The sequence below is a fragment of the Osmerus mordax genome, chromosome 1, assembly GCF_038355195.1.
Source record: "Osmerus mordax isolate fOsmMor3 chromosome 1, fOsmMor3.pri, whole genome shotgun sequence".
Lineage (NCBI taxonomy): Eukaryota > Metazoa > Chordata > Actinopteri > Osmeriformes > Osmeridae > Osmerus > Osmerus mordax.
This window is the reverse complement of record NC_090050.1, coordinates 2,757,734-2,781,010: the sequence shown is the minus strand read 5'-3', so window position 1 is coordinate 2,781,010 and position 23,277 is coordinate 2,757,734. Positions and strand designations below refer to the sequence as shown.

The window sequence follows — 23,277 nt, the reverse complement described above, 5'->3', positions numbered from 1 at the left end:
ACACGCTTAGAAAGAGTGCACCGTTCCCCGGAGGAGCTGCGATACCGGGGCGATGCGCGGAGCGGACGGAGCGAGCCCTCGTTCCGGCTCCCTGTTTGCAAAAATCTGCTTAATAAGAACTGGTCGCCCCCGTGGGTGACCTATCAGATATTAAACTGACAAGAACAGAAACTACACTTGATCTGAGCCAAAAGGCCGAGAAGCGATGACCCCCATTACTCCACGATACCCGCGCACGGCCCCTCAGTACCCTTGCGCTGCTCCACGGTGACGGACGACAACGACGAGACTAGACTAGAGTAGGGGGTGTAGGGGTTAGCAGTAGGGGTAGAGGGGAGGGGTAGAGGGGATGGCGAGGGGGCCGGCCCTCGCGCTTCAACCCCGCCCCAAGACGACTCGACCAGTGACGTGCCGGATATATAGGGGTCGGTGCAGCTGCCTGTCTTGTGCTCGCTACGGCAGCACATCTAATAAAATTGGATCGATACAGAGAAGATTAGCATGGCCCCTGCGAAAGGATGACACGCAAATCCGTGAAGCGTTCCGAATTTTGGATCATCATCATCATTCCACCTTTTAGGGTTAGGGCTAGGGCTAGGGCTAGGGTTAGACCTTGACCGACGACCACCTAGTTGTAAACAAACAAACGATCCCCAATTTTTTTTTTTGTTTTTTTTAAGTAAAAGGGCGGGAAAACGGCAGGCCAAAGGAAAAGGGCTTCGCCTCACCGGCGTATTCCTTATTTTTGGGCATTTATTCACTAGTTTGTTTGTTGGTTTGTTGGTTGGTTACGTACGCACGCACGCACGCGCGTGCACACTCCTCTAGGGGGGGTAAATATTGGCCAAACGACTGAAAATGATTCCCCTATGGTTTCAAGGAAGATGGGGAAACTGAGCAGTGTATTAACATGAACCGCCAAATGAGGCCAATACCAATTGAATTACACACTTGCTTATTTGACTCGATGGGTTCAATCAGAGCAAGAATGGTCAAGGTAAGTAAGTAAGTACGTTCAAATGAAACGTACATGAAATAACATGGCAAATGAATGAAATCAATTACAAGGCAAACGTGTGTGACAAAAGGAAGGTGGACTCTTAGGTGGACTCTTACCTACACCATCATGATTATTGTAAACCAGAGATGGAAAGCCAGAGGTGAGGAATTACAAGGACAAAGCCAGAGCTGAGGAGAAGGTCTCAGGAGACCGAGAATCCACAGAACAATGCTTGACAATTCCTCTTATGCCCAAGAACAACCCATAAGTCCACATCTTCACTTATGAACGTATGACTCGCAATGCTACAGTAAGTTACACAACGAGATGTGAGAGCCATCAAGTAGAGACTGCTGCGTCCAGCAACTCGAGATTTTAAGCATATGACTGGTGGGGGCATGATGACACCCGGCCTCTCACCTCACTCACATTCACTCACCTCACTCACATTCACTCACCTCACTCACATTCACTCACCTCACCCACAGGGTTTCCCTTTGACACGCTTAGAAAGAGTGCACCGTTCCCCGGAGGAGCTGCGATACCGGGGCGATGCGCGGAGCGGACGGAGCGAGCCCTCGTTCCGGCTCCCTGTTTGCAAAAATCTGCTTAATAAGAACTGGTCGCCCCCGTGGGTGACCTATCAGATATTAAACTGACAAGAACAGAAACTACACTTGATCTGAGCCAAAAGGCCGAGAAGCGATGACCCCCATTACTCCACGATACCCGCGCACGGCCCCTCAGTACCCTTGCGCTGCTCCACGGTGACGGACGACAACGACGAGACTAGACTAGAGTAGGGGGTGTAGGGGTTAGCAGTAGGGGTAGAGGGGAGGGGTAGAGGGGATGGCGAGGGGGCCGGCCCTCGCGCTTCAACCCCGCCCCAAGACGACTCGACCAGTGACGTGCCGGATATATAGGGGTCGGTGCAGCTGCCTGTCTTGTGCTCGCTACGGCAGCACATCTAATAAAATTGGATCGATACAGAGAAGATTAGCATGGCCCCTGCGAAAGGATGAAACGCAAATCCGTGAAGCGTTCCGAATTTTGGATCATCATCATCATTCCACCTTTTAGGGTTAGGGCTAGGGCTAGGGTTAGACCTTGACCGACGACCACCTAGTTGTAAACAAACAAACGATCCCCAATTTCTTTTTTGTTTTTTTGTTTTTTTTTTAAGTAAAAGGGCGGGAAAACGGCAGGCCAAAGGAAAAGGGCTTCGCCTCACCGGCGTATTCCTTATTTTTGGGCATTTATTCACTAGTTTGTTTGTTGGTTTGTTGGTTGGTTACATACGCACGCACGCACGCGCATGCACACTCCTCTAGGGGGGGTAAATATTGGCCAAACGACTGAAAATGATTCCCCTATGGTTTCAAGGAAGATGGGGAAACTGAGCAGTGTATTAACATGAACCGCCAAATGAGGCCAATACCAATGGAATTACACACTTGCTTATTTGACTCGATGGGTTCAATCAGAGCAAGAATGGTCAAGGTAAGTAAGTAAGTACGTTCAAATGAAACGTACATGAAATAACATGGCAAATGAATGAAATCAATTACAAGGCAAACGTGTGTGACAAAAGGAAGGTGGACTCTTAGGTGGACTCTTACCTACACCATCATGATTATTGTAAACCAGAGATGGAAAGCCAGAGGTGAGGAATTACAAGGACAAAGCCAGAGCCGAGGAGAAGGTCTCAGGAGACCGAGAATCCACAGAACAATGCTTGACAATTCCTCTTATGCCCAAGAACAACCCATAAGTCCACATCTTCACTTATGAACGTATGACTCGCAATGCTACAGTAAGTTACACAACGAGATGTGAGAGCCATCAAGTAGAGACTGCTGCGTCCAGCAACTCGAGATTTTAAGCATATGACTGGTGGGGGCATGATGACACCTGGCCTCTCACCTCACTCACATTCACTCACCTCACTCACATTCACTCACCTCACCCACAGGGTTTCCCTTTGACACGCTTAGAAAGAGTGCACCGTTCCCCGGAGGAGCTGCGATACCGGGGCGATGCGCGGAGCGGACGGAGCGAGCCCTCGTTCCGGCTCCCTGTTTGCAAAAATCTGCTTAATAAGAACTGGTCGCCCCCGTGGGTGACCTATCAGATATTAAACTGACAAGAACAGAAACTACACTTGATCTGAGCCAAAAGGCCGAGAAGCGATGACCCCCATTACTCCACGATACCCGCGCACGGCCCCTCAGTACCCTTGCGCTGCTCCACGGTGACGGACGACAACGACGAGACTAGACTAGAGTAGGGGGTGTAGGGGTTAGCAGTAGGGGTAGAGGGGAGGGGTAGAGGGGATGGCGAGGGGGCCGGCCCTCGCGCTTCAACCCCGCCCCAAGACGACTCGACCAGTGACGTGCCGGATATATAGGGGTCGGTGCAGCTGCCTGTCTTGTGCTCGCTACGGCAGCACATCTAATAAAATTGGATCGATACAGAGAAGATTAGCATGGCCCCTGCGAAAGGATGACACGCAAATCCGTGAAGCGTTCCGAATTTTGGATCATCATCATCATTCCACCTTTTAGGGTTAGGGCTAGGGCTAGGGTTAGACCTTGACCGACGACCACCTAGTTGTAAACAAACAAACGATCCCCAATTTTTTTTTTGTTTTTTTGTTTTTTTTTAAGTAAAAGGGCGGGAAAACGGCAGGCCAAAGGAAAAGGGCTTCGCCTCACCGGCGTATTCCTTATTTTTGGGCATTTATTCACTAGTTTGTTTGTTGGTTTGTTGGTTGGTTACGTACGCACGCACGCACGCACGCGCATGCACACTCCTCTAGGGGGGGTAAATATTGGCCAAACGACTGAAAATGATTCCCCTATGGTTTCAAGGAAGATGGGGAAACTGAGCAGTGTATTAACATGAACCGCCAAATGAGGCCAATACCAATGGAATTACACACTTGCTTATTTGACTCGATGGGTTCAATCAGAGCAAGAATGGTCAAGGTAAGTAAGTAAGTACGTTCAAATGAAACGTACATGAAATAACATGGCAAATGAATGAAATCAATTACAAGGCAAACGTGTGTGACAAAAGGAAGGTGGACTCTTAGGTGGACTCTTACCTACACCATCATGATTATTGTAAACCAGAGATGGAAAGCCAGAGGTGAGGAATTACAAGGACAAAGCCAGAGCTGAGGAGAAGGTCTCAGGAGACCGAGAATCCACAGAACAATGCTTGACAATTCCTCTTATGCCCAAGAACAACCCATAAGTCCACATCTTCACTTATGAACGTATGACTCGCAATGCTACAGTAAGTTACACAACGAGATGTGAGAGCCATCCAGTAGAGAGTGCTGCGTCCAGCAACTCGAGATTTTAAGCATATGACTGGTGGGGGTATGATGACACCCGGCCTCTCACCTCACTCACCTCACCCACAGGGTTTCCCTTTGACACGCTTAGAAAGAGTGCACCGTTCCCCGGAGGAGCTGCGATACCGGGGCGATGCGCGGAGCGGACGGAGCGAGCCCTCGTTCCGGCTCCCTGTTTGCAAAAATCTGCTTAATAAGAACTGGTCGCCCCCGTGGGTGACCTATCAGATATTAAACTGACAAGAACAGAAACTACACTTGATCTGAGCCAAAAGGCCGAGAAGCGATGACCCCCATTACTCCACGATACCCGCGCACGGCCCCTCAGTACCCTTGCGCTGCTCCACGGTGACGGACGACAACGACGAGACTAGACTAGAGTAGGGGGTGTAGGGGTTAGCAGTAGGGGTAGAGGGGAGGGGTAGAGGGGATGGCGAGGGGGCCGGCCCTCGCGCTTCAACCCCGCCCCAAGACGACTCGACCAGTGACGTGCCGGATATATAGGGGTCGGTGCAGCTGCCTGTCTTGTGCTCGCTACGGCAGCACATCTAATAAAATTGGATCGATACAGAGAAGATTAGCATGGCCCCTGCGAAAGGATGACACGCAAATCCGTGAAGCGTTTCGAATTTTGGATCATCATCATCATTCCACCTTTTAGGGTTAGGGTTAGGGCTAGGGCTAGGGCTAGGGTTAGACCTTGACCGACGACCACCTAGTTGTAAACAAACAAACGATCCCCAATTTTTTTTGGTTTTTTTTGTTGTTTTTTTAAGTAAAAGGGCGGGAAAACGGCAGGCCAAAGGAAAAGGGCTTCGCCTCACCGGCGTATTCCTTATTTTTGGGCATTTATTCACTAGTTTGTTTGTTGGTTTGTTGGTTGGTTACGTACGCACGCACGCACGCGCGTGCACACTCCTCTAGGGGGGGTAAATATTGGCCAAACGACTGAAAATGATTCCCCTATGGTTTCAAGGAAGATGGGGAAACTGAGCAGTGTATTAACATGAACCGCCAAATGAGGCCAATACCAATTGAATTACACACTTGCTTATTTGACTCGATGGGTTCAATCAGAGCAAGAATGGTCAAGGTAAGTAAGTAAGTAAGTACGTTCAAATGAAACGTACATGAAATAACATGGCAAATGAATGAAATCAATTACAAGGCAAACGTGTGTGACAAAAGGAAGGTGGACTCTTAGGTGGACTCTTACCTACACCATCATGATTATTGTAAACCAGAGATGGAAAGCCAGAGGTGAGGAATTACAAGGACAAAGCCAGAGCTGAGGAGAAGGTCTCAGGAGACCGAGAATCCACAGAACAATGCTTGACAATTCCTCTTATGCCCAAGAACAACCCATAAGTCCACATCTTCACTTATGAACGTATGACTCGCAATGCTACAGTAAGTTACACAACGAGATGTGAGAGCCATCAAGTAGAGGGAGTCAGGTGGCTGAGCGGTTAGGGAATCGGGCTAGTAATCTGAAGGTTGTCAGTTCGATTCCCGGCCGTGCCAAATGACGTTGTGTCCTTGGGCAAGGCACTTCACCCTACTTGCCTCGGGGGAATGTACCTGTACTTACTGTAAGTCGCTCTGGATAAGAGCGTCTGCTAAATGACTAAATGTAAATGTAAATGTAGAGACTGCTGCGTCCAGCAACTCGAGATTTTAAGCATATGACTGGTGGGGGCATGATGACACCCGGCCTCTCACCTCACTCACATTCACTCACCTCACTCACATTCACTCACCTCACTCACAGGGTTTCCCTTTGACACGCTTAGAAAGAGTGCACCGTTCCCCGGAGGAGCTGCGATACCGGGGCGATGCGCGGAGCGGACGGAGCGAGCCCTCGTTCCGGCTCCCTGTTTGCAAAAATCTGCTTAATAAGAACTGGTCGCCCCCGTGGGTGACCTATCAGATATTAAACTGACAAGAACAGAAACTACACTTGATCTGAGCCAAAAGGCCGAGAAGCGATGACCCCCATTACTCCACGATACCCGCGCACGGCCCCTCAGTACCCTTGCGCTGCTCCACGGTGACGGACGACAACGACGAGACTAGACTAGAGTAGGGGGTGTAGGGGTTAGCAGTAGGGGTAGAGGGGAGGGGTAGAGGGGATGGCGAGGGGGCCGGCCCTCGCGCTTCAACCCCGCCCCAAGACGACTCGACCAGTGACGTGCCGGATATATAGGGGTCGGTGCAGCTGCCTGTCTTGTGCTCGCTACGGCAGCACATCTAATAAAATTGGATCGATACAGAGAAGATTAGCATGGCCCCTGCGAAAGGATGACACGCAAATCCGTGAAGCGTTCCGAATTTTGGATCATCATCATCATTCCACCTTTTAGGGTTAGGGCTAGGGCTAGGGCTAGGGTTAGACCTTGACCGACGACCACCTAGTTGTAAACAAACAAACGATCCCCAATTTTTTTTTTGTTTTTTTGTTTTTTTTTAAGTAAAAGGGCGGGAAAACGGCAGGCCAAAGGAAAAGGGCTTCGCCTCACCGGCGTATTCCTTATTTTTGGGCATTTATTCACTAGTTTGTTTGTTGGTTTGTTGGTTGGTTACGTACGCACGCACGCACGCGCATGCACACTCCTCTAGGGGGGGTAAATATTGGCCAAACGACTGAAAATGATTCCCCTATGGTTTCAAGGAAGATGGGGAAACTGAGCAGTGTATTAACATGAACCGCCAAATGAGGCCAATACCAATGGAATTACACACTTGCTTATTTGACTCGATGGGTTCAATCAGAGCAAGAATGGTCAAGGTAAGTAAGTAAGTACGTTCAAATGAAACGTACATGAAATAACATGGCAAATGAATGAAATCAATTACAAGGCAAACGTGTGTGACAAAAGGAAGGTGGACTCTTAGGTGGACTCTTACCTACACCATCATGATTATTGTAAACCAGAGATGGAAAGCCAGAGGTGAGGAATTACAAGGACAAAGCCAGAGCTGAGGAGAAGGTCTCAGGAGACCGAGAATCCACAGAACAATGCTTGACAATTCCTCTTATGCCCAAGAACAACCCATAAGTCCACATCTTCACTTATGAACGTATGACTCGCAATGCTACAGTAAGTTACACAACGAGATGTGAGAGCCATCCAGTAGAGAGTGCTGCGTCCAGCAACTCGAGATTTTAAGCATATGACTGGTGGGGGTATGATGACACCCGGCCTCTCACCTCACTCACCTCACCCACAGGGTTTCCCTTTGACACGCTTAGAAAGAGTGCACCGTTCCCCGGAGGAGCTGCGATACCGGGGCGATGCGCGGAGCGGACGGAGCGAGCCCTCGTTCCGGCTCCCTGTTTGCAAAAATCTGCTTAATAAGAACTGGTCGCCCCCGTGGGTGACCTATCAGATATTAAACTGACAAGAACAGAAACTACACTTGATCTGAGCCAAAAGGCCGAGAAGCGATGACCCCCATTACTCCACGATACCCGCGCACGGCCCCTCAGTACCCTTGCGCTGCTCCACGGTGACGGACGACAACGACGAGACTAGACTAGAGTAGGGGGTGTAGGGGTTAGCAGTAGGGGTAGAGGGGAGGGGTAGAGGGGATGGCGAGGGGGCCGGCCCTCGCGCTTCAACCCCGCCCCAAGACGACTCGACCAGTGACGTGCCGGATATATAGGGGTCGGTGCAGCTGCCTGTCTTGTGCTCGCTACGGCAGCACATCTAATAAAATTGGATCGATACAGAGAAGATTAGCATGGCCCCTGCGAAAGGATGACACGCAAATCCGTGAAGCGTTTCGAATTTTGGATCATCATCATCATTCCACCTTTTAGGGTTAGGGCTAGGGCTAGGGCTAGGGTTAGACCTTGACCGACGACCACCTAGTTGTAAACAAACAAACGATCCCCAATTTTTTTTGGTTTTTTTTGTTGTTTTTTTAAGTAAAAGGGCGGGAAAACGGCAGGCCAAAGGAAAAGGGCTTCGCCTCACCGGCGTATTCCTTATTTTTGGGCATTTATTCACTAGTTTGTTTGTTGGTTTGTTGGTTGGTTACGTACGCACGCACGCACGCGCGTGCACACTCCTCTAGGGGGGGTAAATATTGGCCAAACGACTGAAAATGATTCCCCTATGGTTTCAAGGAAGATGGGGAAACTGAGCAGTGTATTAACATGAACCGCCAAATGAGGCCAATACCAATTGAATTACACACTTGCTTATTTGACTCGATGGGTTCAATCAGAGCAAGAATGGTCAAGGTAAGTAAGTAAGTAAGTACGTTCAAATGAAACGTACATGAAATAACATGGCAAATGAATGAAATCAATTACAAGGCAAACGTGTGTGACAAAAGGAAGGTGGACTCTTAGGTGGACTCTTACCTACACCATCATGATTATTGTAAACCAGAGATGGAAAGCCAGAGGTGAGGAATTACAAGGACAAAGCCAGAGCTGAGGAGAAGGTCTCAGGAGACCGAGAATCCACAGAACAATGCTTGACAATTCCTCTTATGCCCAAGAACAACCCATAAGTCCACATCTTCACTTATGAACGTATGACTCGCAATGCTACAGTAAGTTACACAACGAGATGTGAGAGCCATCAAGTAGAGACTGCTGCGTCCAGCAACTCGAGATTTTAAGCATATGACTGGTGGGGGCATGATGACACCCGGCCTCTCACCTCACTCACATTCACTCACCTCACTCACATTCACTCACCTCACTCACAGGGTTTCCCTTTGACACGCTTAGAAAGAGTGCACCGTTCCCCGGAGGAGCTGCGATACCGGGGCGATGCGCGGAGCGGACGGAGCGAGCCCTCGTTCCGGCTCCCTGTTTGCAAAAATCTGCTTAATAAGAACTGGTCGCCCCCGTGGGTGACCTATCAGATATTAAACTGACAAGAACAGAAACTACACTTGATCTGAGCCAAAAGGCCGAGAAGCGATGACCCCCATTACTCCACGATACCCGCGCACGGCCCCTCAGTACCCTTGCGCTGCTCCACGGTGACGGACGACAACGACGAGACTAGACTAGAGTAGGGGGTGTAGGGGTTAGCAGTAGGGGTAGAGGGGAGGGGTAGAGGGGATGGCGAGGGGGCCGGCCCTCGCGCTTCAACCCCGCCCCAAGACGACTCGACCAGTGACGTGCCGGATATATAGGGGTCGGTGCAGCTGCCTGTCTTGTGCTCGCTACGGCAGCACATCTAATAAAATTGGATCGATACAGAGAAGATTAGCATGGCCCCTGCGAAAGGATGACACGCAAATCCGTGAAGCGTTCCGAATTTTGGATCATCATCATCATTCCACCTTTTAGGGTTAGGGCTAGGGCTAGGGTTAGACCTTGACCGACGACCACCTAGTTGTAAACAAACAAACGATCCCCATTTTTTTTTTTTTTTTTTTAAGTAAAAGGGCGGGAAAACGGCAGGCCAAAGGAAAAGGGCTTCGCCTCACCGGCGTATTCCTTATTTTTGGGCATTTATTCACTAGTTTGTTTGTTGGTTTGTTGGTTGGTTACGTACGCACGCACGCACGCGCGTGCACACTCCTCTAGGGGGGGTAAATATTGGCCAAACGACTGAAAATGATTCCCCTATGGTTTCAAGGAAGATGGGGAAACTGAGCAGTGTATTAACATGAACCGCCAAATGAGGCCAATACCAATTGAATTACACACTTGCTTATTTGACTCGATGGGTTCAATCAGAGCAAGAATGGTCAAGGTAAGTAAGTAAGTAAGTACGTTCAAATGAAACGTACATGAAATAACATGGCAAATGAATGAAATCAATTACAAGGCAAACGTGTGTGACAAAAGGAAGGTGGACTCTTAGGTGGACTCTTACCTACACCATCATGATTATTGTAAACCAGAGATGGAAAGCCAGAGGTGAGGAATTACAAGGACAAAGCCAGAGCTGAGGAGAAGGTCTCAGGAGACCGAGAATCCACAGAACAATGCTTGACAATTCCTCTTATGCCCAAGAACAACCCATAAGTCCACATCTTCACTTATGAACGTATGACTCGCAATGCTACAGTAAGTTACACAACGAGATGTGAGAGCCATCAAGTAGAGACTGCTGCGTCCAGCAACTCGAGATTTTAAGCATATGACTGGTGGGGGCATGATGACACCCGGCCTCTCACCTCACTCACATTCACTCACCTCACTCACATTCACTCACCTCACTCACAGGGTTTCCCTTTGACACGCTTAGAAAGAGTGCACCGTTCCCCGGAGGAGCTGCGATACCGGGGCGATGCGCGGAGCGGACGGAGCGAGCCCTCGTTCCGGCTCCCTGTTTGCAAAAATCTGCTTAATAAGAACTGGTCGCCCCCGTGGGTGACCTATCAGATATTAAACTGACAAGAACAGAAACTACACTTGATCTGAGCCAAAAGGCCGAGAAGCGATGACCCCCATTACTCCACGATACCCGCGCACGGCCCCTCAGTACCCTTGCGCTGCTCCACGGTGACGGACGACAACGACGAGACTAGACTAGAGTAGGGGGTGTAGGGGTTAGCAGTAGGGGTAGAGGGGAGGGGTAGAGGGGATGGCGAGGGGGCCGGCCCTCGCGCTTCAACCCCGCCCCAAGACGACTCGACCAGTGACGTGCCGGATATATAGGGGTCGGTGCAGCTGCCTGTCTTGTGCTCGCTACGGCAGCACATCTAATAAAATTGGATCGATACAGAGAAGATTAGCATGGCCCCTGCGAAAGGATGACACGCAAATCCGTGAAGCGTTCCGAATTTTGGATCATCATCATCATTCCACCTTTTAGGGTTAGGGTTAGGGCTAGGGCTAGGGCTAGGGTTAGACCTTGACCGACGACCACCTAGTTGTAAACAAACAAACGATCCCCAATTTTTTTTGGTTTTTTTTGTTGTTTTTTTAAGTAAAAGGGCGGGAAAACGGCAGGCCAAAGGAAAAGGGCTTCGCCTCACCGGCGTATTCCTTATTTTTGGGCATTTATTCACTAGTTTGTTTGTTGGTTTGTTGGTTGGTTACGTACGCACGCACGCACGCGCGTGCACACTCCTCTAGGGGGGGTAAATATTGGCCAAACGACTGAAAATGATTCCCCTATGGTTTCAAGGAAGATGGGGAAACTGAGCAGTGTATTAACATGAACCGCCAAATGAGGCCAATACCAATTGAATTACACACTTGCTTATTTGACTCGATGGGTTCAATCAGAGCAAGAATGGTCAAGGTAAGTAAGTAAGTAAGTACGTTCAAATGAAACGTACATGAAATAACATGGCAAATGAATGAAATCAATTACAAGGCAAACGTGTGTGACAAAAGGAAGGTGGACTCTTAGGTGGACTCTTACCTACACCATCATGATTATTGTAAACCAGAGATGGAAAGCCAGAGGTGAGGAATTACAAGGACAAAGCCAGAGCTGAGGAGAAGGTCTCAGGAGACCGAGAATCCACAGAACAATGCTTGACAATTCCTCTTATGCCCAAGAACAACCCATAAGTCCACATCTTCACTTATGAACGTATGACTCGCAATGCTACAGTAAGTTACACAACGAGATGTGAGAGCCATCAAGTAGAGACTGCTGCGTCCAGCAACTCGAGATTTTAAGCATATGACTGGTGGGGGCATGATGACACCCGGCCTCTCACCTCACTCACATTCACTCACCTCACTCACATTCACTCACCTCACTCACAGGGTTTCCCTTTGACACGCTTAGAAAGAGTGCACCGTTCCCCGGAGGAGCTGCGATACCGGGGCGATGCGCGGAGCGGACGGAGCGAGCCCTCGTTCCGGCTCCCTGTTTGCAAAAATCTGCTTAATAAGAACTGGTCGCCCCCGTGGGTGACCTATCAGATATTAAACTGACAAGAACAGAAACTACACTTGATCTGAGCCAAAAGGCCGAGAAGCGATGACCCCCATTACTCCACGATACCCGCGCACGGCCCCTCAGTACCCTTGCGCTGCTCCACGGTGACGGACGACAACGACGAGACTAGACTAGAGTAGGGGGTGTAGGGGTTAGCAGTAGGGGTAGAGGGGAGGGGTAGAGGGGATGGCGAGGGGGCCGGCCCTCGCGCTTCAACCCCGCCCCAAGACGACTCGACCAGTGACGTGCCGGATATATAGGGGTCGGTGCAGCTGCCTGTCTTGTGCTCGCTACGGCAGCACATCTAATAAAATTGGATCGATACAGAGAAGATTAGCATGGCCCCTGCGAAAGGATGACACGCAAATCCGTGAAGCGTTCCGAATTTTGGATCATCATCATCATTCCACCTTTTAGGGTTAGGGCTAGGGCTAGGGCTAGGGTTAGACCTTGACCGACGACCACCTAGTTGTAAACAAACAAACGATCCCCAATTTTTTTTTTGTTTTTTTGTTTTTTTTTAAGTAAAAGGGCGGGAAAACGGCAGGCCAAAGGAAAAGGGCTTCGCCTCACCGGCGTATTCCTTATTTTTGGGCATTTATTCACTAGTTTGTTTGTTGGTTTGTTGGTTGGTTACGTACGCACGCACGCACGCGCATGCACACTCCTCTAGGGGGGGTAAATATTGGCCAAACGACTGAAAATGATTCCCCTATGGTTTCAAGGAAGATGGGGAAACTGAGCAGTGTATTAACATGAACCGCCAAATGAGGCCAATACCAATGGAATTACACACTTGCTTATTTGACTCGATGGGTTCAATCAGAGCAAGAATGGTCAAGGTAAGTAAGTAAGTACGTTCAAATGAAACGTACATGAAATAACATGGCAAATGAATGAAATCAATTACAAGGCAAACGTGTGTGACAAAAGGAAGGTGGACTCTTAGGTGGACTCTTACCTACACCATCATGATTATTGTAAACCAGAGATGGAAAGCCAGAGGTGAGGAATTACAAGGACAAAGCCAGAGCTGAGGAGAAGGTCTCAGGAGACCGAGAATCCACAGAACAATGCTTGACAATTCCTCTTATGCCCAAGAACAACCCATAAGTCCACATCTTCACTTATGAACGTATGACTCGCAATGCTACAGTAAGTTACACAACGAGATGTGAGAGCCATCCAGTAGAGAGTGCTGCGTCCAGCAACTCGAGATTTTAAGCATATGACTGGTGGGGGTATGATGACACCCGGCCTCTCACCTCACTCACCTCACCCACAGGGTTTCCCTTTGACACGCTTAGAAAGAGTGCACCGTTCCCCGGAGGAGCTGCGATACCGGGGCGATGCGCGGAGCGGACGGAGCGAGCCCTCGTTCCGGCTCCCTGTTTGCAAAAATCTGCTTAATAAGAACTGGTCGCCCCCGTGGGTGACCTATCAGATATTAAACTGACAAGAACAGAAACTACACTTGATCTGAGCCAAAAGGCCGAGAAGCGATGACCCCCATTACTCCACGATACCCGCGCACGGCCCCTCAGTACCCTTGCGCTGCTCCACGGTGACGGACGACAACGACGAGACTAGACTAGAGTAGGGGGTGTAGGGGTTAGCAGTAGGGGTAGAGGGGAGGGGTAGAGGGGATGGCGAGGGGGCCGGCCCTCGCGCTTCAACCCCGCCCCAAGACGACTCGACCAGTGACGTGCCGGATATATAGGGGTCGGTGCAGCTGCCTGTCTTGTGCTCGCTACGGCAGCACATCTAATAAAATTGGATCGATACAGAGAAGATTAGCATGGCCCCTGCGAAAGGATGACACGCAAATCCGTGAAGCGTTTCGAATTTTGGATCATCATCATCATTCCACCTTTTAGGGTTAGGGCTAGGGCTAGGGCTAGGGTTAGACCTTGACCGACGACCACCTAGTTGTAAACAAACAAACGATCCCCAATTTTTTTTGGTTTTTTTTGTTGTTTTTTTAAGTAAAAGGGCGGGAAAACGGCAGGCCAAAGGAAAAGGGCTTCGCCTCACCGGCGTATTCCTTATTTTTGGGCATTTATTCACTAGTTTGTTTGTTGGTTTGTTGGTTGGTTACGTACGCACGCACGCACGCGCGTGCACACTCCTCTAGGGGGGGTAAATATTGGCCAAACGACTGAAAATGATTCCCCTATGGTTTCAAGGAAGATGGGGAAACTGAGCAGTGTATTAACATGAACCGCCAAATGAGGCCAATACCAATTGAATTACACACTTGCTTATTTGACTCGATGGGTTCAATCAGAGCAAGAATGGTCAAGGTAAGTAAGTAAGTAAGTACGTTCAAATGAAACGTACATGAAATAACATGGCAAATGAATGAAATCAATTACAAGGCAAACGTGTGTGACAAAAGGAAGGTGGACTCTTAGGTGGACTCTTACCTACACCATCATGATTATTGTAAACCAGAGATGGAAAGCCAGAGGTGAGGAATTACAAGGACAAAGCCAGAGCTGAGGAGAAGGTCTCAGGAGACCGAGAATCCACAGAACAATGCTTGACAATTCCTCTTATGCCCAAGAACAACCCATAAGTCCACATCTTCACTTATGAACGTATGACTCGCAATGCTACAGTAAGTTACACAACGAGATGTGAGAGCCATCAAGTAGAGACTGCTGCGTCCAGCAACTCGAGATTTTAAGCATATGACTGGTGGGGGCATGATGACACCCGGCCTCTCACCTCACTCACATTCACTCACCTCACTCACATTCACTCACCTCACTCACAGGGTTTCCCTTTGACACGCTTAGAAAGAGTGCACCGTTCCCCGGAGGAGCTGCGATACCGGGGCGATGCGCGGAGCGGACGGAGCGAGCCCTCGTTCCGGCTCCCTGTTTGCAAAAATCTGCTTAATAAGAACTGGTCGCCCCCGTGGGTGACCTATCAGATATTAAACTGACAAGAACAGAAACTACACTTGATCTGAGCCAAAAGGCCGAGAAGCGATGACCCCCATTACTCCACGATACCCGCGCACGGCCCCTCAGTACCCTTGCGCTGCTCCACGGTGACGGACGACAACGACGAGACTAGACTAGAGTAGGGGGTGTAGGGGTTAGCAGTAGGGGTAGAGGGGAGGGGTAGAGGGGATGGCGAGGGGGCCGGCCCTCGCGCTTCAACCCCGCCCCAAGACGACTCGACCAGTGACGTGCCGGATATATAGGGGTCGGTGCAGCTGCCTGTCTTGTGCTCGCTACGGCAGCACATCTAATAAAATTGGATCGATACAGAGAAGATTAGCATGGCCCCTGCGAAAGGATGACACGCAAATCCGTGAAGCGTTCCGAATTTTGGATCATCATCATCATTCCACCTTTTAGGGTTAGGGCTAGGGCTAGGGTTAGACCTTGACCGACGACCACCTAGTTGTAAACAAACAAACGATCCCCATTTTTTTTTTTTTTTTTTTAAGTAAAAGGGCGGGAAAACGGCAGGCCAAAGGAAAAGGGCTTCGCCTCACCGGCGTATTCCTTATTTTTGGGCATTTATTCACTAGTTTGTTTGTTGGTTTGTTGGTTGGTTACGTACGCACGCACGCACGCGCGTGCACACTCCTCTAGGGGGGGTAAATATTGGCCAAACGACTGAAAATGATTCCCCTATGGTTTCAAGGAAGATGGGGAAACTGAGCAGTGTATTAACATGAACCGCCAAATGAGGCCAATACCAATTGAATTACACACTTGCTTATTTGACTCGATGGGTTCAATCAGAGCAAGAATGGTCAAGGTAAGTAAGTAAGTAAGTACGTTCAAATGAAACGTACATGAAATAACATGGCAAATGAATGAAATCAATTACAAGGCAAACGTGTGTGACAAAAGGAAGGTGGACTCTTAGGTGGACTCTTACCTACACCATCATGATTATTGTAAACCAGAGATGGAAAGCCAGAGGTGAGGAATTACAAGGACAAAGCCAGAGCTGAGGAGAAGGTCTCAGGAGACCGAGAATCCACAGAACAATGCTTGACAATTCCTCTTATGCCCAAGAACAACCCATAAGTCCACATCTTCACTTATGAACGTATGACTCGCAATGCTACAGTAAGTTACACAACGAGATGTGAGAGCCATCAAGTAGAGACTGCTGCGTCCAGCAACTCGAGATTTTAAGCATATGACTGGTGGGGGCATGATGACACCCGGCCTCTCACCTCACTCACATTCACTCACCTCACTCACATTCACTCACCTCACTCACAGGGTTTCCCTTTGACACGCTTAGAAAGAGTGCACCGTTCCCCGGAGGAGCTGCGATACCGGGGCGATGCGCGGAGCGGACGGAGCGAGCCCTCGTTCCGGCTCCCTGTTTGCAAAAATCTGCTTAATAAGAACTGGTCGCCCCCGTGGGTGACCTATCAGATATTAAACTGACAAGAACAGAAACTACACTTGATCTGAGCCAAAAGGCCGAGAAGCGATGACCCCCATTACTCCACGATACCCGCGCACGGCCCCTCAGTACCCTTGCGCTGCTCCACGGTGACGGACGACAACGACGAGACTAGACTAGAGTAGGGGGTGTAGGGGTTAGCAGTAGGGGTAGAGGGGAGGGGTAGAGGGGATGGCGAGGGGGCCGGCCCTCGCGCTTCAACCCCGCCCCAAGACGACTCGACCAGTGACGTGCCGGATATATAGGGGTCGGTGCAGCTGCCTGTCTTGTGCTCGCTACGGCAGCACATCTAATAAAATTGGATCGATACAGAGAAGATTAGCATGGCCCCTGCGAAAGGATGACACGCAAATCCGTGAAGCGTTCCGAATTTTGGATCATCATCATCATTCCACCTTTTAGGGTTAGGGTTAGGGCTAGGGCTAGGGCTAGGGTTAGACCTTGACCGACGACCACCTAGTTGTAAACAAACAAACGATCCCCAATTTTTTTTGGTTTTTTTTGTTGTTTTTTTAAGTAAAAGGGCGGGAAAACGGCAGGCCAAAGGAAAAGGGCTTCGCCTCACCGGCGTATTCCTTATTTTTGGGCATTTATTCACTAGTTTGTTTGTTGGTTTGTTGGTTGGTTACGTACGCACGCACGCACGCGCGTGCACACTCCTCTAGGGGGGGTAAATATTGGCCAAACGACTGAAAATGATTCCCCTATGGTTTCAAGGAAGATGGGGAAACTGAGCAGTGTATTAACATGAACCGCCAAATGAGGCCAATACCAATTGAATTACACACTTGCTTATTTGACTCGATGGGTTCAATCAGAGCAAGAATGGTCAAGGTAAGTAAGTAAGTAAGTACGTTCAAATGAAACGTACATGAAATAACATGGCAAATGAATGAAATCAATTACAAGGCAAACGTGTGTGACAAAAGGAAGGTGGACTCTTAGGTGGACTCTTACCTACACCATCATGATTATTGTAAACCAGAGATGGAAAGCCAGAGGTGAGGAATTACAAGGACAAAGCCAGAGCTGAGGAGAAGGTCTCAGGAGACCGAGAATCCACAGAACAATGCTTGACAATTCCTCTTATGCCCAAGAACAACCCATAAGTCCACATCTTCACTTATGAACGTATGACTCGCAATGCTACAGTAAGTTACACAACGAGATGTGAGAGCCATCAAGTAGAGACTGCTGCGTCCAGCAACTCGAGATTTTAAGCATATGACTGGTGGGGGCATGATGACACCCGGCCTCTCACCTCACTCACATTCACTCACCTCACTCACATTCACTCACCTCACTCACAGGGTTTCCCTTTGACACGCTTAGAAAGAGTGCACCGTTCCCCGGAGGAGCTGCGATACCGGGGCGATGCGCGGAGCGGACGGAGCGAGCCCTCGTTCCGGCTCCCTGTTTGCAAAAATCTGCTTAATAAGAACTGGTCGCCCCCGTGGGTGACCTATCAGATATTAAACTGACAAGAACAGAAACTACACTTGATCTGAGCCAAAAGGCCGAGAAGCGATGACCCCCATTACTCCACGATACCCGCGCACGGCCCCTCAGTACCCTTGCGCTGCTCCACGGTGACGGACGACAACGACGAGACTAGACTAGAGTAGGGGGTGTAGGGGTTAGCAGTAGGGGTAGAGGGGAGGGGTAGAGGGGATGGCGAGGGGGCCGGCCCTCGCGCTTCAACCCCGCCCCAAGACGACTCGACCAGTGACGTGCCGGATATATAGGGGTCGGTGCAGCTGCCTGTCTTGTGCTCGCTACGGCAGCACATCTAATAAAATTGGATCGATACAGAGAAGATTAGCATGGCCCCTGCGAAAGGATGACACGCAAATCCGTGAAGCGTTCCGAATTTTGGATCATCATCATCATTCCACCTTTTAGGGTTAGGGCTAGGGCTAGGGTTAGACCTTGACCGACGACCACCTAGTTGTAAACAAACAAACGATCCCCAATTTTTTTTGGTTTTTTTTGTTGTTTTTTTAAGTAAAAGGGCGGGAAAACGGCAGGCCAAAGGAAAAGGGCTTCGCCTCACCGGCGTATTCCTTATTTTTGGGCATTTATTCACTAGTTTGTTTGTTGGTTTGTTGGTTGGTTACGTACGCACGCACGCACGCGCGTGCACACTCCTCTAGGGGGGGTAAATATTGGCCAAACGACTGAAAATGATTCCCCTATGGTTTCAAGGAAGATGGGGAAACTGAGCAGTGTATTAACATGAACCGCCAAATGAGGCCAATACCAATTGAATTACACACTTGCTTATTTGACTCGATGGGTTCAATCAGAGCAAGAATGGTCAAGGTAAGTAAGTAAGTAAGTACGTTCAAATGAAACGTACATGAAATAACATGGCAAATGAATGAAATCAATTACAAGGCAAACGTGTGTGACAAAAGGAAGGTGGACTCTTAGGTGGACTCTTACCTACACCATCATGATTATTGTAAACCAGAGATGGAAAGCCAGAGGTGAGGAATTACAAGGACAAAGCCAGAGCTGAGGAGAAGGTCTCAGGAGACCGAGAATCCACAGAACAATGCTTGACAATTCCTCTTATGCCCAAGAACAACCCATAAGTCCACATCTTCACTTATGAACGTATGACTCGCAATGCTACAGTAAGTTACACAACGAGATGTGAGAGCCATCAAGTAGAGACTGCTGCGTCCAGCAACTCGAGATTTTAAGCATATGACTGGTGGGGGCATGATGACACCCGGCCTCTCACCTCACTCACATTCACTCACCTCACTCACAGGGTTTCCCTTTGACACGCTTAGAAAGAGTGCACCGTTCCCCGGAGGAGCTGCGATACCGGGGCGATGCGCGGAGCGGACGGAGCGAGCCCTCGTTCCGGCTCCCTGTTTGCAAAAATCTGCTTAATAAGAACTGGTCGCCCCCGTGGGTGACCTATCAGATATTAAACTGACAAGAACAGAAACTACACTTGATCTGAGCCAAAAGGCCGAGAAGCGATGACCCCCATTACTCCACGATACCCGCGCACGGCCCCTCAGTACCCTTGCGCTGCTCCACGGTGACGGACGACAACGACGAGACTAGACTAGAGTAGGGGGTGTAGGGGTTAGCAGTAGGGGTAGAGGGGAGGGGTAGAGGGGATGGCGAGGGGGCCGGCCCTCGCGCTTCAACCCCGCCCCAAGACGACTCGACCAGTGACGTGCCGGATATATAGGGGTCGGTGCAGCTGCCTGTCTTGTGCTCGCTACGGCAGCACATCTAATAAAATTGGATCGATACAGAGAAGATTAGCATGGCCCCTGCGAAAGGATGACACGCAAATCCGTGAAGCGTTCCGAATTTTGGATCATCATCATCATTCCACCTTTTAGGGTTAGGGCTAGGGCTAGGGTTAGACCTTGACCGACGACCACCTAGTTGTAAACAAACAAACGATCCCCAATTTCTTTTTTGTTTTTTTGTTTTTTTTTAAGTAAAAGGGCGGGAAAACGGCAGGCCAAAGGAAAAGGGCTTCGCCTCACCGGCGTATTCCTTATTTTTGGGCATTTATTCACTAGTTTGTTTGTTGGTTTGTTGGTTGGTTACGTACGCACGCACGCACGCACGCACGCGCATGCACACTCCTCTAGGGGGGGTAAATATTGGCCAAACGACTGAAAATGATTCCCCTATGGTTTCAAGGAAGATGGGGAAACTGAGCAGTGTATTAACATGAACCGCCAAATGAGGCCAATACCAATGGAATTACACACTTGCTTATTTGACTCGATGGGTTCAATCAGAGCAAGAATGGTCAAGGTAAGTAAGTAAGTACGTTCAAATGAAACGTACATGAAATAACATGGCAAATGAATGAAATCAATTACAAGGCAAACGTGTGTGACAAAAGGAAGGTGGACTCTTAGGTGGACTCTTACCTACACCATCATGATTATTGTAAACCAGAGATGGAAAGCCAGAGGTGAGGAATTACAAGGACAAAGCCAGAGCTGAGGAGAAGGTCTCAGGAGACCGAGAATCCACAGAACAATGCTTGACAATTCCTCTTATGCCCAAGAACAACCCATAAGTCCACATCTTCACTTATGAACGTATGACTCGCAATGCTACAGTAAGTTACACAACGAGATGTGAGAGCCATCAAGTAGAGACTGCTGCGTCCAGCAACTCGAGATTTTAAGCATATGACTGGTGGGGGCATGATGACACCCGGCCTCTCACCTCACTCACATTCACTCACCTCACTCACATTCACTCACCTCACTCACAGGGTTTCCCTTTGACACGCTTAGAAAGAGTGCACCGTTCCCCGGAGGAGCTGCGATACCGGGGCGATGCGCGGAGCGGACGGAGCGAGCCCTCGTTCCGGCTCCCTGTTTGCAAAAATCTGCTTAATAAGAACTGGTCGCCCCCGTGGGTGACCTATCAGATATTAAACTGACAAGAACAGAAACTACACTTGATCTGAGCCAAAAGGCCGAGAAGCGATGACCCCCATTACTCCACGATACCCGCGCACGGCCCCTCAGTACCCTTGCGCTGCTCCACGGTGACGGACGACAACGACGAGACTAGACTAGAGTAGGGGGTGTAGGGGTTAGCAGTAGGGGTAGAGGGGAGGGGTAGAGGGGATGGCGAGGGGGCCGGCCCTCGCGCTTCAACCCCGCCCCAAGACGACTCGACCAGTGACGTGCCGGATATATAGGGGTCGGTGCAGCTGCCTGTCTTGTGCTCGCTACGGCAGCACATCTAATAAAATTGGATCGATACAGAGAAGATTAGCATGGCCCCTGCGAAAGGATGACACGCAAATCCGTGAAGCGTTCCGAATTTTGGATCATCATCATCATTCCACCTTTTAGGGTTAGGGCTAGGGCTAGGGTTAGACCTTGACCGACGACCACCTAGTTGTAAACAAACAAACGATCCCCAATTTTTTTTGGTTTTTTTTGTTGTTTTTTTAAGTAAAAGGGCGGGAAAACGGCAGGCCAAAGGAAAAGGGCTTCGCCTCACCGGCGTATTCCTTATTTTTGGGCATTTATTCACTAGTTTGTTTGTTGGTTTGTTGGTTGGTTACGTACGCACGCACGCACGCGCGTGCACACTCCTCTAGGGGGGGTAAATATTGGCCAAACGACTGAAAATGATTCCCCTATGGTTTCAAGGAAGATGGGGAAACTGAGCAGTGTATTAACATGAACCGCCAAATGAGGCCAATACCAATTGAATTACACACTTGCTTATTTGACTCGATGGGTTCAATCAGAGCAAGAATGGTCAAGGTAAGTAAGTAAGTAAGTACGTTCAAATGAAACGTACATGAAATAACATGGCAAATGAATGAAATCAATTACAAGGCAAACGTGTGTGACAAAAGGAAGGTGGACTCTTAGGTGGACTCTTACCTACACCATCATGATTATTGTAAACCAGAGATGGAAAGCCAGAGGTGAGGAATTACAAGGACAAAGCCAGAGCTGAGGAGAAGGTCTCAGGAGACCGAGAATCCACAGAACAATGCTTGACAATTCCTCTTATGCCCAAGAACAACCCATAAGTCCACATCTTCACTTATGAACGTATGACTCGCAATGCTACAGTAAGTTACACAACGAGATGTGAGAGCCATCAAGTAGAGACTGCTGCGTCCAGCAACTCGAGATTTTAAGCATATGACTGGTGGGGGCATGATGACACCCGGCCTCTCACCTCACTCACATTCACTCACCTCACTCACATTCACTCACCTCACTCACAGGGTTTCCCTTTGACACGCTTAGAAAGAGTGCACCGTTCCCCGGAGGAGCTGCGATACCGGGGCGATGCGCGGAGCGGACGGAGCGAGCCCTCGTTCCGGCTCCCTGTTTGCAAAAATCTGCTTAATAAGAACTGGTCGCCCCCGTGGGTGACCTATCAGATATTAAACTGACAAGAACAGAAACTACACTTGATCTGAGCCAAAAGGCCGAGAAGCGATGACCCCCATTACTCCACGATACCCGCGCACGGCCCCTCAGTACCCTTGCGCTGCTCCACGGTGACGGACGACAACGACGAGACTAGACTAGAGTAGGGGGTGTAGGGGTTAGCAGTAGGGGTAGAGGGGAGGGGTAGAGGGGATGGCGAGGGGGCCGGCCCTCGCGCTTCAACCCCGCCCCAAGACGACTCGACCAGTGACGTGCCGGATATATAGGGGTCGGTGCAGCTGCCTGTCTTGTGCTCGCTACGGCAGCACATCTAATAAAATTGGATCGATACAGAGAAGATTAGCATGGCCCCTGCGAAAGGATGACACGCAAATCCGTGAAGCGTTCCGAATTTTGGATCATCATCATCATTCCACCTTTTAGGGTTAGGGCTAGGGCTAGGGCTAGGGCTAGGGTTAGACCTTGACCGACGACCACCTAGTTGTAAACAAACAAACGATCCCCAATTTTTTTTTTGTTTTTTTTAAGTAAAAGGGCGGGAAAACGGCAGGCCAAAGGAAAAGGGCTTCGCCTCACCGGCGTATTCCTTATTTTTGGGCATTTATTCACTAGTTTGTTTGTTGGTTTGTTGGTTGGTTACGTACGCACGCACGCACGCGCGTGCAC

General features: G+C 49.4%; 32 non-coding genes across 32 annotated transcripts; 16 read left to right on the top strand and 16 right to left on the bottom strand.

Moving 5' to 3' along the window:
- Window positions 1-10: 10 nt before the first annotated feature.
- LOC136953350 (U2 spliceosomal RNA) lies at window positions 11-207 on the bottom strand. The gene has a single exon (XR_010877948.1). It is a non-coding gene; the product is annotated as a U2 spliceosomal RNA (small nuclear RNA).
- A 239-nt stretch (window positions 208-446) lies between these two features.
- Window positions 447-553, top strand: LOC136953030 (U6 spliceosomal RNA). The gene has a single exon (XR_010877919.1). It is a non-coding gene; the product is annotated as a U6 spliceosomal RNA (small nuclear RNA).
- Window positions 554-1,510: 957 nt separating this feature from the next.
- LOC136953217 (U2 spliceosomal RNA) lies at window positions 1,511-1,707 on the bottom strand. The gene has a single exon (XR_010877936.1). It is a non-coding gene; the product is annotated as a U2 spliceosomal RNA (small nuclear RNA).
- Window positions 1,708-1,946: 239 nt separating this feature from the next.
- On the top strand, window positions 1,947-2,053 carry LOC136953966 (U6 spliceosomal RNA). The gene has a single exon (XR_010878041.1). It is a non-coding gene; the product is annotated as a U6 spliceosomal RNA (small nuclear RNA).
- Window positions 2,054-2,994: 941 nt separating this feature from the next.
- On the bottom strand, window positions 2,995-3,191 carry LOC136953096 (U2 spliceosomal RNA). The gene has a single exon (XR_010877925.1). It is a non-coding gene; the product is annotated as a U2 spliceosomal RNA (small nuclear RNA).
- Window positions 3,192-3,430: 239 nt separating this feature from the next.
- On the top strand, window positions 3,431-3,537 carry LOC136953019 (U6 spliceosomal RNA). Its single transcript, XR_010877918.1, has one exon. It is a non-coding gene; the product is annotated as a U6 spliceosomal RNA (small nuclear RNA).
- A 915-nt stretch (window positions 3,538-4,452) lies between these two features.
- Window positions 4,453-4,649, bottom strand: LOC136952975 (U2 spliceosomal RNA). Its single transcript, XR_010877914.1, has one exon. It is a non-coding gene; the product is annotated as a U2 spliceosomal RNA (small nuclear RNA).
- A 239-nt stretch (window positions 4,650-4,888) lies between these two features.
- Window positions 4,889-4,995, top strand: LOC136953928 (U6 spliceosomal RNA). The gene has a single exon (XR_010878034.1). It is a non-coding gene; the product is annotated as a U6 spliceosomal RNA (small nuclear RNA).
- A 1,159-nt stretch (window positions 4,996-6,154) lies between these two features.
- On the bottom strand, window positions 6,155-6,351 carry LOC136952854 (U2 spliceosomal RNA). Its single transcript, XR_010877904.1, has one exon. It is a non-coding gene; the product is annotated as a U2 spliceosomal RNA (small nuclear RNA).
- Window positions 6,352-6,590: 239 nt separating this feature from the next.
- Window positions 6,591-6,697, top strand: LOC136953008 (U6 spliceosomal RNA). The gene has a single exon (XR_010877917.1). It is a non-coding gene; the product is annotated as a U6 spliceosomal RNA (small nuclear RNA).
- Window positions 6,698-7,614: 917 nt separating this feature from the next.
- Window positions 7,615-7,811, bottom strand: LOC136952733 (U2 spliceosomal RNA). The gene has a single exon (XR_010877895.1). It is a non-coding gene; the product is annotated as a U2 spliceosomal RNA (small nuclear RNA).
- Window positions 7,812-8,050: 239 nt separating this feature from the next.
- Window positions 8,051-8,157, top strand: LOC136953925 (U6 spliceosomal RNA). The gene has a single exon (XR_010878033.1). It is a non-coding gene; the product is annotated as a U6 spliceosomal RNA (small nuclear RNA).
- A 951-nt stretch (window positions 8,158-9,108) lies between these two features.
- On the bottom strand, window positions 9,109-9,305 carry LOC136952612 (U2 spliceosomal RNA). Its single transcript, XR_010877884.1, has one exon. It is a non-coding gene; the product is annotated as a U2 spliceosomal RNA (small nuclear RNA).
- Window positions 9,306-9,544: 239 nt separating this feature from the next.
- LOC136952997 (U6 spliceosomal RNA) lies at window positions 9,545-9,651 on the top strand. The gene has a single exon (XR_010877916.1). It is a non-coding gene; the product is annotated as a U6 spliceosomal RNA (small nuclear RNA).
- A 934-nt stretch (window positions 9,652-10,585) lies between these two features.
- On the bottom strand, window positions 10,586-10,782 carry LOC136952490 (U2 spliceosomal RNA). Its single transcript, XR_010877873.1, has one exon. It is a non-coding gene; the product is annotated as a U2 spliceosomal RNA (small nuclear RNA).
- Window positions 10,783-11,021: 239 nt separating this feature from the next.
- LOC136952986 (U6 spliceosomal RNA) lies at window positions 11,022-11,128 on the top strand. Its single transcript, XR_010877915.1, has one exon. It is a non-coding gene; the product is annotated as a U6 spliceosomal RNA (small nuclear RNA).
- Window positions 11,129-12,085: 957 nt separating this feature from the next.
- On the bottom strand, window positions 12,086-12,282 carry LOC136952369 (U2 spliceosomal RNA). The gene has a single exon (XR_010877862.1). It is a non-coding gene; the product is annotated as a U2 spliceosomal RNA (small nuclear RNA).
- Window positions 12,283-12,521: 239 nt separating this feature from the next.
- On the top strand, window positions 12,522-12,628 carry LOC136952964 (U6 spliceosomal RNA). The gene has a single exon (XR_010877913.1). It is a non-coding gene; the product is annotated as a U6 spliceosomal RNA (small nuclear RNA).
- Window positions 12,629-13,545: 917 nt separating this feature from the next.
- Window positions 13,546-13,742, bottom strand: LOC136952292 (U2 spliceosomal RNA). The gene has a single exon (XR_010877839.1). It is a non-coding gene; the product is annotated as a U2 spliceosomal RNA (small nuclear RNA).
- A 239-nt stretch (window positions 13,743-13,981) lies between these two features.
- LOC136953919 (U6 spliceosomal RNA) lies at window positions 13,982-14,088 on the top strand. Its single transcript, XR_010878031.1, has one exon. It is a non-coding gene; the product is annotated as a U6 spliceosomal RNA (small nuclear RNA).
- A 951-nt stretch (window positions 14,089-15,039) lies between these two features.
- LOC136952224 (U2 spliceosomal RNA) lies at window positions 15,040-15,236 on the bottom strand. The gene has a single exon (XR_010877823.1). It is a non-coding gene; the product is annotated as a U2 spliceosomal RNA (small nuclear RNA).
- Window positions 15,237-15,475: 239 nt separating this feature from the next.
- On the top strand, window positions 15,476-15,582 carry LOC136952953 (U6 spliceosomal RNA). The gene has a single exon (XR_010877912.1). It is a non-coding gene; the product is annotated as a U6 spliceosomal RNA (small nuclear RNA).
- Window positions 15,583-16,516: 934 nt separating this feature from the next.
- LOC136954176 (U2 spliceosomal RNA) lies at window positions 16,517-16,713 on the bottom strand. The gene has a single exon (XR_010878091.1). It is a non-coding gene; the product is annotated as a U2 spliceosomal RNA (small nuclear RNA).
- Window positions 16,714-16,952: 239 nt separating this feature from the next.
- On the top strand, window positions 16,953-17,059 carry LOC136952942 (U6 spliceosomal RNA). Its single transcript, XR_010877911.1, has one exon. It is a non-coding gene; the product is annotated as a U6 spliceosomal RNA (small nuclear RNA).
- Window positions 17,060-18,016: 957 nt separating this feature from the next.
- LOC136954118 (U2 spliceosomal RNA) lies at window positions 18,017-18,213 on the bottom strand. Its single transcript, XR_010878077.1, has one exon. It is a non-coding gene; the product is annotated as a U2 spliceosomal RNA (small nuclear RNA).
- A 239-nt stretch (window positions 18,214-18,452) lies between these two features.
- Window positions 18,453-18,559, top strand: LOC136952931 (U6 spliceosomal RNA). The gene has a single exon (XR_010877910.1). It is a non-coding gene; the product is annotated as a U6 spliceosomal RNA (small nuclear RNA).
- Window positions 18,560-19,485: 926 nt separating this feature from the next.
- Window positions 19,486-19,682, bottom strand: LOC136954052 (U2 spliceosomal RNA). The gene has a single exon (XR_010878062.1). It is a non-coding gene; the product is annotated as a U2 spliceosomal RNA (small nuclear RNA).
- A 239-nt stretch (window positions 19,683-19,921) lies between these two features.
- On the top strand, window positions 19,922-20,028 carry LOC136952920 (U6 spliceosomal RNA). The gene has a single exon (XR_010877909.1). It is a non-coding gene; the product is annotated as a U6 spliceosomal RNA (small nuclear RNA).
- A 948-nt stretch (window positions 20,029-20,976) lies between these two features.
- LOC136953283 (U2 spliceosomal RNA) lies at window positions 20,977-21,173 on the bottom strand. Its single transcript, XR_010877942.1, has one exon. It is a non-coding gene; the product is annotated as a U2 spliceosomal RNA (small nuclear RNA).
- A 239-nt stretch (window positions 21,174-21,412) lies between these two features.
- Window positions 21,413-21,519, top strand: LOC136952909 (U6 spliceosomal RNA). The gene has a single exon (XR_010877908.1). It is a non-coding gene; the product is annotated as a U6 spliceosomal RNA (small nuclear RNA).
- Window positions 21,520-22,464: 945 nt separating this feature from the next.
- Window positions 22,465-22,661, bottom strand: LOC136952182 (U2 spliceosomal RNA). The gene has a single exon (XR_010877813.1). It is a non-coding gene; the product is annotated as a U2 spliceosomal RNA (small nuclear RNA).
- Window positions 22,662-22,900: 239 nt separating this feature from the next.
- On the top strand, window positions 22,901-23,007 carry LOC136952898 (U6 spliceosomal RNA). The gene has a single exon (XR_010877907.1). It is a non-coding gene; the product is annotated as a U6 spliceosomal RNA (small nuclear RNA).
- The last annotated feature ends 270 nt before the right edge of the window (window positions 23,008-23,277 follow it).